This window comes from Lolium perenne, chromosome 3, assembly GCF_019359855.2.
Source record: "Lolium perenne isolate Kyuss_39 chromosome 3, Kyuss_2.0, whole genome shotgun sequence".
Taxonomy (NCBI): domain Eukaryota; kingdom Viridiplantae; phylum Streptophyta; class Magnoliopsida; order Poales; family Poaceae; genus Lolium; species Lolium perenne.
In genome coordinates this window covers 195,594,999-195,607,126 of record NC_067246.2, presented here as the reverse complement: position 1 = coordinate 195,607,126, position 12,128 = coordinate 195,594,999, and positions in this window count along the sequence as shown.

Here is a 12,128-nt window from a genome sequence, read left to right as displayed (position 1 = left end):
CGTCAAACTCCCTGACTCAGTCCAAGGGTGGCGCAAGAAGTTCGGTATGTTTTTTCAACCTCACACTGCTTCTTCTTTGTTTTACTGTGCCTCCCCTTAAATTTCTTGCCTTGTCGCTTAATAGGCTCGGTTCTTGATGCTGCCGCCGAAGACCAAAGAGTGAACGAGAGAACGAATCTTCTTGTCAATCTTTCCCTTAACCATGGGCATGCATTGCAGGCCACCTGAACGGACCCAGCAAATTGTCAGGTTCCAAGATCGCGCTTGCCAGGTGCGTGAATTTCTCAATTTTTGCACGAGAACCTTGACCCTGGTTTACAAAACTTTATTTCCTCGAGATGAGGCTCCCAAAACTCTTCCTGGATTACTGGAGAAATTTAGAGATGCCCCTCGCATTCATAATTTTGTGCGAGCTCAATTGACTGCTGGAGCAAGGTTCGCCATGATTATGATAAACATTTGCCATCCAAAATTGGACCTGACGAAGATTGTTGCTGATTGCCTGGCCAAAAAATCGCGGCGAAAAAATGATATTGACACAATCAATGAGATGGTAACTCCTGTGGCCGAGTCGATGATGGATGAACTTCTTCGGATGGATTCAGAATTCTTCGTCAAGGGGACCTATGCTGAACACAAAACAACCAGAGGCTTGTCCATAGATAGTATTTTAGGCCTTGATTGAACTGTACTATATTGCGAGACATTGTGTCTGTATCTTTTTTGATCTCTTTTTTGTTCCGAAGAAATTTGTTGTATATTGCAAAGTGGTCTATATTGTTGGAGCCCCCGAGCCTCTGGATAGAGTTTGTACTGTTTTGCTATCTCGAAGATTTTTCCTCTTGTCGTAAGAAGATGTCTTTATTTTTCCATTGATGGGTTGCAAGCCCCCGAGTATCTTAGTGTCGAAGTTCTATATTTTTGTTGCGAGGTTTTTAGACCAAAGCAATGAAATTTTGACGAGTACACTATATTTATAATTGTTAGCTTCCGATGTTTATATTTGGCGAGGTATTAGTGTACCAAGGCGAAATATTTCGGTAAGACTAGTTTATCTATATTGTACGTATTTTGTAGCTTAAAGGTGTTGAGCCCCCGAGCATATCGAAGAATAAGAAGTATATCTCCACTATCTTTATTATATTGCAGCACCGCGAGCCCGCCTCATTAAAAACCTTTCCGGCCCCACTCGGTGCCCCGAAAAGGAAAAGAGTGCGTCTGAAAACTCGCGGGCGTTTCAGTACATTGTATTTTTACAGAGGAGGACTATATTTCGACTCTAGGCGTAGAACCGCCTGAGCTGCGCCACGTTCCAGGGGTTTTTCTCGGGAGCCCCTGTCTTCTTGTCCTTGATCCTGTATGCTCCTCCGTCGATGACTTCCGTGACGACGTAAGGGCCTAGCCATGGTGATTCGAGATTTTCAGTACTTTTTTGATTTAACCGTAAGACCAAATCCCCGACCTGGAAAGATCTGGGCCTTAGCCGTCGACTGTGGTAGTTTTTGAGGTCTTGCTGGTATTTGGTGACTCGTGAAAGTACTTCGTCTCGAGCTTCATCGAGTGCATCCATATCATCCTCCCGAGCTTTTCGTGATGTTTCTTCGTCATACTCTGCTACTCTTGGAGAATCATGCTCTATTTCAATTGGTAATACTGCTTCGGCTCCGTGGACGAGAAAAAACGGAGTTTCTTGTGTCGCCGTATTTGGTGTTGTTCGGATGCTCCACAAAACACTAGGCAATTCCTCTGGCCAGGTATGTCGAGCTTTTTCAAGCGGTCCTAACAGGCGCTTTTTGAGGCCGTTGCAGATGATGCCATTGGCTTTCTCGACTTGGCCATTGGTTTGCGGGTGCCCAACTGACGCAAAGTGCAATTTAATGCCTACTTCTGCGCAGTACTCCTTGAATTCCTTGGACGTAAAGTTTGAACCGTTATCTGTAACAATGCTATGAGGCACTCCAAACCTAAAAACGAGGCCTTTCACAAACTTTATTGCCGACGCTGCATCTGGTGAATTTATTGGCTTCGCTTCTACCCACTTGGTGAATTTGTCGACAGCGACCAGCAGGTACTCATATCCTCCTGGCGAAGCTTTGTGCAACATGCCCACCATATCAAGTCCCCATTGGGCGAAGGGCCATGACAATGGTATTGGTGTCAGTTCTGCCGCTGGAGAGTGAGGTTTTGCGGCAAATCTTTGGCACGCATCGCAAGTTTGTACTATTTCCTTGGCGTCCTCAATTGCTGTCAGCCAATAAAATCCTGCCCGAAAAACCTTGGCTGCAATGGCTCGACTACTTGCGTGGTGGCCACATATTCCTTCGTGTACATCCTTCAGAATTATTCTTCCTTCTTCAGGTGTGACGCACCTTTGCAAGACGCCTGAAATACTTCGCTTGTATAACTCCCCTTTGACCACTGTGAAAGCTTTGGATCGTCGAATAACTCGCCTTGCCTCAACTGGGTCGTCGGGTATTTCTTTCCTGAGGATATATGATATATATGCTTGCATCCAAGGAACTTCTATCATCATCACAAGCTCTTGGTCCTCTTCGTCCTCCGTGGTTTCTTTGAGGGGCGCCGAAGTTTTTTCTTCCTTTGCTTTTTTCTGCACCTTTTTCGGCTTCGTGGATCTCTCCACTATTTCTTCCCAAAATACTCCTGGCGGGATTGGGAGGCACTGCGACCCGATGTTTGCGAGAACGTCGGCTTCATCATTGCTCAATCTACTGATGTGATTTACCTCGCATCCATCAAACAGCTTCTCGAGCTCATTATACACCTCCTTGTATGCCATCATGCTATCATTGACTGCGTCACATTGGTTCATAACTTGCTGAGCCACCAATTGTGAGTCGCCAAAGATTTTTAATCGAGTTGCACCGCAAGCTTTCGCCATCTTCATCCCGTGTATGAGGGCTTCATATTCTGCTTCATTGTTGGATGCGTTAGGGAACGTCATCCGGAGGACGTATTTTAACTTGTCGCCTTCAGGTGATATAAGTACCACTCCTGCGCCAGCTCCTTCTACTCTCTTGGACCCATCAAAGTTCATGGTCCAAGTTCTCGACAAATCTGGGGGTCCCGTGTTTTGCAGCTCCATCCACTCTGCAATGAAATCTGGCAAAACTTGCGACTTGATTGACTTTCTTTTTTCATACGTGATGTCCCGAGGGGAAAGTTCTATTCCCCAAAGGGAGACACGCCCTGTAGCTTCTGGATTATTCAATATATTTGAAAGAGGTGCTTCATTGACTACTATTATCGGGTGTGCCGAAAAATAATGTCGCAACTTTCTTGCCGTTGCAATTACTCCATATGCTAGCTTACAGTGCTACTTGGGTACCTCTGTTTGGAAGGCGATAAAACTTCACTGATGAAATATACCGGCCTTTGCACTCCATGGAGTTTCCCTTCTTCTTCTCTTTCGACAACTAACACCGTGCTAACAACTTGGGGTGTAGCTGCAATGTACAGCAGGAGAGGTTCCTTTTCCTTCGGCGCCACCAAGATTGGTGGTGTCGAGATTGTGCGTTTCAGATCCTCGAAAGCTCTATCGGCTTCTTCATTCCACTGGAATTTCTCCCCTTGCTTTATCAGAGCGTAAAATGGTAACGCTTTTTCTCCCAACCTAGCGACGAATCTGCTCAAAGCTGCGACTCGCCCCGTTAGCTGCTGTATTTCTTTTAGCTTTGTTGGCTTCCTCATTGTTACGATAGCTTGTATTTTGTCGGGATTTGCTTCAATCCCTCTTACTGAAACTAGAAACCCCAAAAGTTCTCCTGCTGGGACGCCGAAAGAACACTTCGTCTGGTTCAGCTTGAGGCAGAATTTGTCGAGGTTGTCAAAGGTTTCCTTGAGATCCTCGATCAGCGTCGCCCCCTTTTTTGACGTTATGACGACATCGTCAATGTATACTTGCACGTTTTTCCCAATCTGTGTCGCCAAACACTTCTGCATCATCCTCTGATATGTTGCTCCCGCGTTTTTCAGGCCAAAGGGCATTGTTCTGTAGCAAAACACGCCATAAGGTGTGATGAACGCTGTCTTTACTTCATCTTCTTCTTTCAATCTGATTTGGTTGTAACCAGAATATGTGTCCAGGAAGGAAAGACGTTCACATCCAGCCGTGGAGTCGATAATTTGATCGATCCTCGGGAGGGGAAAGTGATCCTTTGGACAATGTTTATTGAGACACGTAAAGTCGACGCACATGCGAAGGACCTTAGTGTTTTTCTTCGGCACCAACACAGGATTTGCTACCCATGTGGCCTCTGTGTGCAGCTCCTTGATAAAACCAGCTTCTCGTAGTCGATCGATTTCTGACAGCATAGCCTTGCGGTTTGGTTCCGAAAAACGCCGCAAAGGTTGTTTGATTGGTCTTGCTAGTGGATCCAAGTTTAGGTGGTGCTCGGCAAGTTCCCTGGGTACTCCTGGCATGTCAGCTGGACACCATGCAAAGATTTTCCAGTTCTCACGGAGGAACTCGATGAGCGCGCTTTCCTATGCGAGGTCCATGTCGTTTGCGATGGACGTCGTCTTTTTCGGGTCTGTCGGGTGAATTTGCACCTCCTTAGAATTTTTCTCAGTATTGAAAGTTGATTCTTTATTTGGCCTTCCAACGTCTGGCAGCACGTCGTAGTCAGTCATACTCCTTAACGCCAAATACTCAGCTTGCATCCCGAAAGTTTCTGATATCCGATGAAAATCCTTATCGCACTTATCGGCTAAGGCGAAGCTTCCTTTGACTGTGATTGGTCCCTTAGGTCCAGGCATCCTCCACAACAGGTATGTATAATGTGGTACCGCCATAAATCTTGCATATGCTGGTCGTCCCAACAGAGCGTGATACTACGACGGAAAATCCACAACTTCAAATTCCAGCTTCTCGATTCTATAATTCTCTCGAGTTCCAAACTGAACATCGAGATTAATCTTTCCCAGTGGATAACTTGGTTTCTCCGGTGTGATACCATGGAACCTCGTGTCTGTTGGCTTCAGGTTTGCTAGGGATATGTTCATCTTCCTCAATGTATCTGCATACATAAGGTTTAAGCTGCTGCCGCCATCTATGAACACTCGAGAGACGTCAAACCCCGCAATAACTGCTGGTAAGATAAGTGCTGATTGTCCTGGTCGAGGAACTTGCTGCGGGTGATCTGCTATGGTGAAGCCAATGTCTTGCCCTGACCAATTAAGATACTCGACTGTTGGTGGAGGCATTTTTTCTGCCATGAACACCTGTCGCGAGATTACTTTCTGAGCCCTATTGGATGGCCTTCCCTTCTGAATCATCGAGACCGCTCCGTTAGAGTTAGGATCAACGTAAGGCGGTGGTGGAGGTGCTGCCGCTATTCTGAGCTGGTGTCGATTGTCTTCCGTAATCGCGGGAGGAGGTGGCAAGTGAATCTCACTCCTGGGTTCTCGAGGATTTCTCTGTGCTGCCCTAGCATTAGCATGCTCTGCCCACCTTAACATTGCTTGGAAATTGCGACAATCTTTCTGCAAATGTCCTGACTGTCTTTTCCCGTTGCTGTCGAGGAAAAAGTGCATCTGACACGGCCTGTTCATCATCTCTTCAGGAGACACGAAAGGCCTTGGGAACCTAGGCCCGCTATTTTGCCTGTTGTTTCGAGAGTCATCTCTATTGTCGCCTCGCTGCTCATTGCTTCTCTGATAATCATCTCTGTTGTTTCCTCCTGTGTTTGCTCGGAAGCCTGCCGAGATTTGACCTGGAGCGTCATAGCTCGGGTACTGCCGAGGGAATCGTCGCCTTGGCTGATAATTTCGACCGCGGTCTTCCTCTGGCGACCTGTGCCGTTTGTTGTGAACAGCATCTTCTCCATCTGCCCATCTGTTTGCTATTTCCATTAGCGCGGATACTGTCTTTGGGTTGGTCCTCCCCAAATCCTCAACAAAATCTCCACGCCTGATTCCTGCGACAAACGCATCTATCGCTCTCTCGTCAGATATATTTTCTGCCGAGTTTTTGATGATGTTCCACCTTTGGATATATTTTCTCATTGGCTCGTCTGGCTTTTGTCGGCATGCTCTCAACTCCTCTAATGACGCAGGTTTCTTGCACGTGGACCTGAAGTTCTTGACGAACACGTCCTCGAAGCTTTCCCAGCTGTCGATAGATCCTGGAGGAAGTTTCTTTATCCAAGACAGTGCGGCTCCACTCAAATGCACCTGGATGCTTTGCATAGCTGTTGCTCTGGTTCCTCCTGTGAGCTTCACCGTCTCAAGATAATCAACTAGCCAATCCTCTGGATCTTGAAGGCCGTCGAATTTTTTGAAGTTATCAGGTAACTTGAATCCCGAAGGGACTCGAGTTTTTCGAACTCTCCTCGTGAAGCACGGCAAGCCACACATATCCTCGTCGTTTAACTCTGGGGACTGCCGATGTTCTCTTCTGCTTTGTCGCACTTTGTCAACTCTTGCTTGTGCTACTGTGTCCCTTGCTCCACTTGGTCCTTCGGGAGCTGCTGCTGCTGCTGCCGCATGTCGTGGACTATTTTGCCTTGCTGTTCCTTCGGGAGGTGTTGATACAAACGCCGTCCCCATGGCTCCAACTCCTGCTATCGCCATGTTGTACAGTGTTTCCCTTGGATCTCCTGGAGGTGGTTTAGATGCGAGGATAAAAGCTTGTGTCGCCATATACCCAGCCTCTGGTGTCTTAGGGATGATGTTTCCTCTTGTGTCTATCGACATAAAAGACATGTCGAGGTTTTGGACTAAGTGCTCTCTTTCTCCTTCGGGTACGTGTTGTAACCTCGATCTTGCTCTATTCTGAGCCTCCCTGTGGCTATCACCCGAAGTTCTAGATTGTCGACTCAGCTCTGCCCTTCTCCTGCTGGATGCAGAAGCTGCCTCCTTTCTTCTGTTTAACTCAGCTGTCTGTTTTTCCAATTCCCTTGCAGCTCGTGCGAGCCTATATTGATATGCTTGTAATTCCTCTGGCGTGGCTGTGGTGGCCATTGGTTCTGAGCCATCCATAGCTCTCGCGGCTCTATCCCATGCTGCTTGCGGGAGTCGAACTCTGTCTCGCGGCTGTGGCCCGATATATTTATTGCCTAGACCTCGTCGCAAATCAGAGGGATCAACGTATGGATTTCCCAAATCGTCGAAAGCCTCAGATGTTTCTTCTTGATCATGGCTTGGCTCTCCGATGACATAAATCTGATGATACTTTGTATTCAGATCTATGTTGGGTTTGGTGACACCATCGTTAAGATTGGCGAAGACCTTGCCCACTGTAGTAGATTTGTCGATGAAGTTGTAGCTGTCGACACTGCTTGAGCCATCGCTTATATATGAGTCCGCAGATGACTCAAACGACATGTCACTGAAGATCTTGGCGAGTTTTTCTCTCGCCCTGGTGCTGATGAAGCGTGATGACAAAGTTTCTTCCTCTCCTGATTCGGTTGACGATGTATAGCTTGAAAAATCGGAATCGACCGTCGACGATCCCGACGAAATCGGAATTTCAACACGATACGATCCCTTTTTCTCGACGCGAAAGTGAAACCTTCCGAACGTCATCTCCATAGGCTCCTCCAGATACGCATATGCATCCAAACGGGAGGGCGGGTGAGGAACAAAATCAACAGGATCAGTAGCGATCTGTTTACCTCGATTCATTGCGTTGCTTGCGATTGATGAAGTCGATGATTTTGCGGTTGATGAAGTCGATGATCTTGAACGTGCCATCGAGACCAGATCCTTGACGCCTCTAATCCCCACGGTCGGCACCTATTGACAAGGTATTAACTTGTCAATGCCTACGGATTGTAGACTAGGGTTTAGTTGGAAGTAGAGGGCAAGTAGATCTCGAAGGTTTCAGCCGAAAAGTACTCGACGATTATGAAACTAGGGCTTGTAAACAATGATTCAATGATTTCTGCGTCCCTCGACTCCCCCTTATATAGGAGGCGGAGCCGAGGGATTCGTGTCATACAAGTTACAGAGTTCGAGAAGGTTTCTAACTCATCCCGTAAGATTACAAATAACACTTCCTATTACAACTCTAGTCTTCCTTAATAATATCTTGGGCTCCCGAATCTTCTTATTCTTCGGGTAATGGGCCTTCAGTAAACCCCGGGTACTATCTTCGGCAGGCCCATTTGGGATGCCTATGTCAGCCGGCCAGGCCGGTCTGGGGTCCGGCCCAGCCGGACCAGCATGGCGAGCGCGCGCTGCCGCCGGGCGGTGGATAAGCGGGGCGCGATCGGTTGAAATCTCGGCTGGGCCGGGTGGGCAGCTGGGCGGCCCGGTGGGGAACCGGCTCCTGGGCCGGAGTAGTCCGGCAGGCCCACGGGACCCGCCCCCGGATGGCACAGGCCGCCAGGCCGGATTCGGCCGGGTGGGCCGGCGCGCGGCCCGGCAGGTCGGGCGGCCGGCCGGCTGCCTCCCCACTTTTTTTTTTCTTTTCTTTTTATTCTTTTCTCTTTTTCCCTTTTCTTTAATAACTAATGCTCCCGAACTCCGATTCGCATGAAACCAATTTTGTTTGGAAGATAACAACAAATGCTATCTTATAGAAAGTGAACAACTCAAGAATCTGTAGGAGGGGATTTTATCATGAATATAAAAGGTATAACCTTATATCATGAATAACCGGTAAAATCACCCAACCTCGAAAACGCAAAAGAAGATGCATGCGAACTCCGTTTTCGATGAACTTGGGCTTGTTGTAAAGCTAGCAACAAGCTCAAGAACCTCACACCGAGAAATACCAAGAAGCAATAAGAGTGTGCAAAGTATGCAAAGGATTGAGCTCCCTAAGACGATGTGATCAAGTTACCCAATCGAAAGCCCCTCTTAATAGTGCGGCAATCTATCCTATAATCCGGTCTCCCATCAACCACCTTGAGACTGGTAAAAGGAAAACCTATCAAGGTCATACCTTTGCCTTGCGCATCCCGCTTGGTCTTGATGATAACTCTTCAAGCTCTACACAAGCCGGAATGCCTCACTTGATCATAGTCGCTTCGTGTATACTCACAAATACTCCCCCATACACCATGATGGGAAAACTCCATTGATGCACATCTTCACATGTCCATTATCACCAAATGGACGGCAAGCTTCAAGCATGTGATCCACTCAAGATGCTCATCTTGAACTTGCCCAACTCAACCTTGTATCTTCTCATACTCACTTAAGATAGAGCATGGCTAATATTGAGTTCCACATAAGAACTCCATCTTCATTTCTTCTTCTTGATCATATCACATATGTATCTTCAAATCGATGATCTTGATGCCAATACACAAGGTATATCTTTATCTTCATGGCATCCATACTTGAATCCAACACATGGAGAACAAGTAGTACCTATGGAATATTCCTTCATATAAACTCAATGAAAACATTAGTCCATAGGGGTTGTCATTAATTACCAAAACCACACATAGGGGCAATGTACCCTTACAATCTCCCCCATTTTGGTAATTGATGACAACCACAATAAGAGGGTTTATATAATGAATATTAGTGACAAGTACGCAACTAATCCGAGAATAAGTTGTATACAAGAGGTTGTATTTGATATGGTCAAGTAACACAAAGCTACTAGCCCATATCAAAACCGGCTCTACTCACACAACTACAACAAATGCAATGGATGTGAGTAGAACCAATATATATAGAGAAAACTCCCCCACAATGTATGCACGTGTGATGAACATGAATTCATTGCATACATTGTCAAGATTAACCTTTGGGATAGTTTCCACTATATATATACAACCATGCAAGACATATAAATATGGAATGCATGAGAGGCAAAACACTTAAACACAAACCAAACTTAAGTATAAAACCATTCCCTTAAACCCTCTAAACTTCTCCCCCATTGGCATCGATTGTCAAAATGGGCGAAAAATTTAGAAGGCCAATATAATGTGAGTTCCTCCCCAAAGTGTGCACTTCTCATAATTTGAGTGGAATCAAGTGCACATATCCAATGATGAATACTTGAAGGAAGTCAAACTATATTGAGGATCAAAGATTGCATAAAGATAACATGGTGAAGTGAGCTTCAACAAATAAAGCAAGCAATCAAAGATCCAATTGGACAAACAAAAATATCATGATAAGAGAGATATAGTGCTCTAAAAATAAGAAAGCTCCCCAAGGTTCGTGCACAATTTATAATGTTTGTATTTGAATAAAATATGCACAACATGGAATCCTCACTCCCTATATATCATTTAGAACACAACTAAGATAAAGAGAGTATGCTTATCAAGAACAACTTTAGTCCAACAATTACGAGATATGAGTGCATGAAGAAAATAAATAAACCAAGCACTCATAAATTTTCTTTACCAACCCACTAAAAACAAAAGGGGTAAAAGATGGTCGGCAAAGAACAAGGATATCAAGGTGACGGATTAACGCTCTTATGTATATGAGTTTCTAAAGTGGACAAAGGGATCCATAAAGAAACATGCACACACAAGAGGTTAACAAAATAGGTAAGACAAGATATCCAAGATGAAGTCATAAAATATACCAAAGGATGTTTGCTTAAGAAGCATATATAGCCTATGGCTCCAATTTTCACTTATGGTATATGAATGAACTTCAACCAAGTTAAACCTCAAAAACATCACAACTAACAATAAGGGAAGTAGAGCTAGTTGGAGTGTTTTGAGAAAGGCAACAAGTATCATAAATACGGATTTATTTCACAAATTCATCAATATTGCACACAAGAGCTCTTTGAGGAATTGATATGCAATAAATTGCTAGAGGGCATATTTGTGATAGGTGAATCATAAAAATATGATATATATATATATAACCTATCATATGCATCTTCTCAAATTACTCAAATGTTCAATAAGAAGTTTTACTTTAACACGGATTTTTCAAGAACCGCAATATTTTCGAAATAAATAATTTCATACCAAGATACAACCTACAAGAGGTTGGATGCTATATGAGAATGCATGAATAAGATACTTGTTACCGAGATAGCAATGGCTTGATGTAGTAGATAAGAGTTCATCGATCATCCTAGCTTGACTCCAATTCTCATATGGTGACCACACCTTCCTTATAGATGAGACAAGCCTCCATTGCATCTCCAATGTACCTACAACATCATTCAAGTACATCTTGGTCCCCAAACTCATTGGGTCCAACATGGTTAGACTAACCACAATATATAGGACACACTCCATATAAACATGTGCATATTTAGATGAAATTTGAATTTCATGCACATCTTAGCCATTTAGGATTTGATAGAGTATATCCTACATAATGGATCAAAAGAAGGCAAGCATGCTACAAGTATAAACAAATTACATATAAGCATGCACCAAAACTTTTAAAGATCCAAGAAAGATATACTTTGGACAAAACACCAAAAGAATTGAATAAGGCATCACAAAACAAATTTGTTGTCCAAATTATATCTAAGAAGCAAATCACAAAAGATTTGTTCAACAAAGTTCAACAAATGAACTAAGAAGAGACCATTGAGCATAAAGGATGAAATAAAGTTGTTGCGGTCAAAACCCACCGGCGGGCAGCGACGGGCAACACAGTAGAGCCGGGAACAACCTAGGGCTGCGGCTGGCCCTGGTCCCTCCGAGCGACGGCCCGCAAAGCCTCTGGTACACACGTCCGATGCTGATGCAAGGGCGTGCCACCTGACCTATACCTGGTCAGGAAGGTGATGGAGATGCCTCGCTTAGTTTCCTGCATGGCATACACGTAAACATTAAATACGAGCCTCGATCGGCTCTCAGGTTATCCTGTGAATCGGCTCAAAGAGCCGATCCACCCATGATTCGTACGAGGTGCACGAATATATGGTGGTCCTGCTTGATCAAGATAAAGCTAATACGATCTACGACGATTTAGGGTTTTCACCGCATAATCGGATCATCCTACTCACGATTGGGCCTCGCGGCCACGCACGGTGATCGTAAGCCGATCCTAGACAAGGCCTAAAAACCAACACGAGGTTGATCCCCGGAACATCCTGTCTAGGACTAGCAAACGACACCCTACGTGCCGCTGGATCCTCCAACCCTTTGTAAGGCCTAACTATTGCAGATATTAAACTAATCCTTGAAGAACAAGGAGCAACCGTAACGGATCGGATC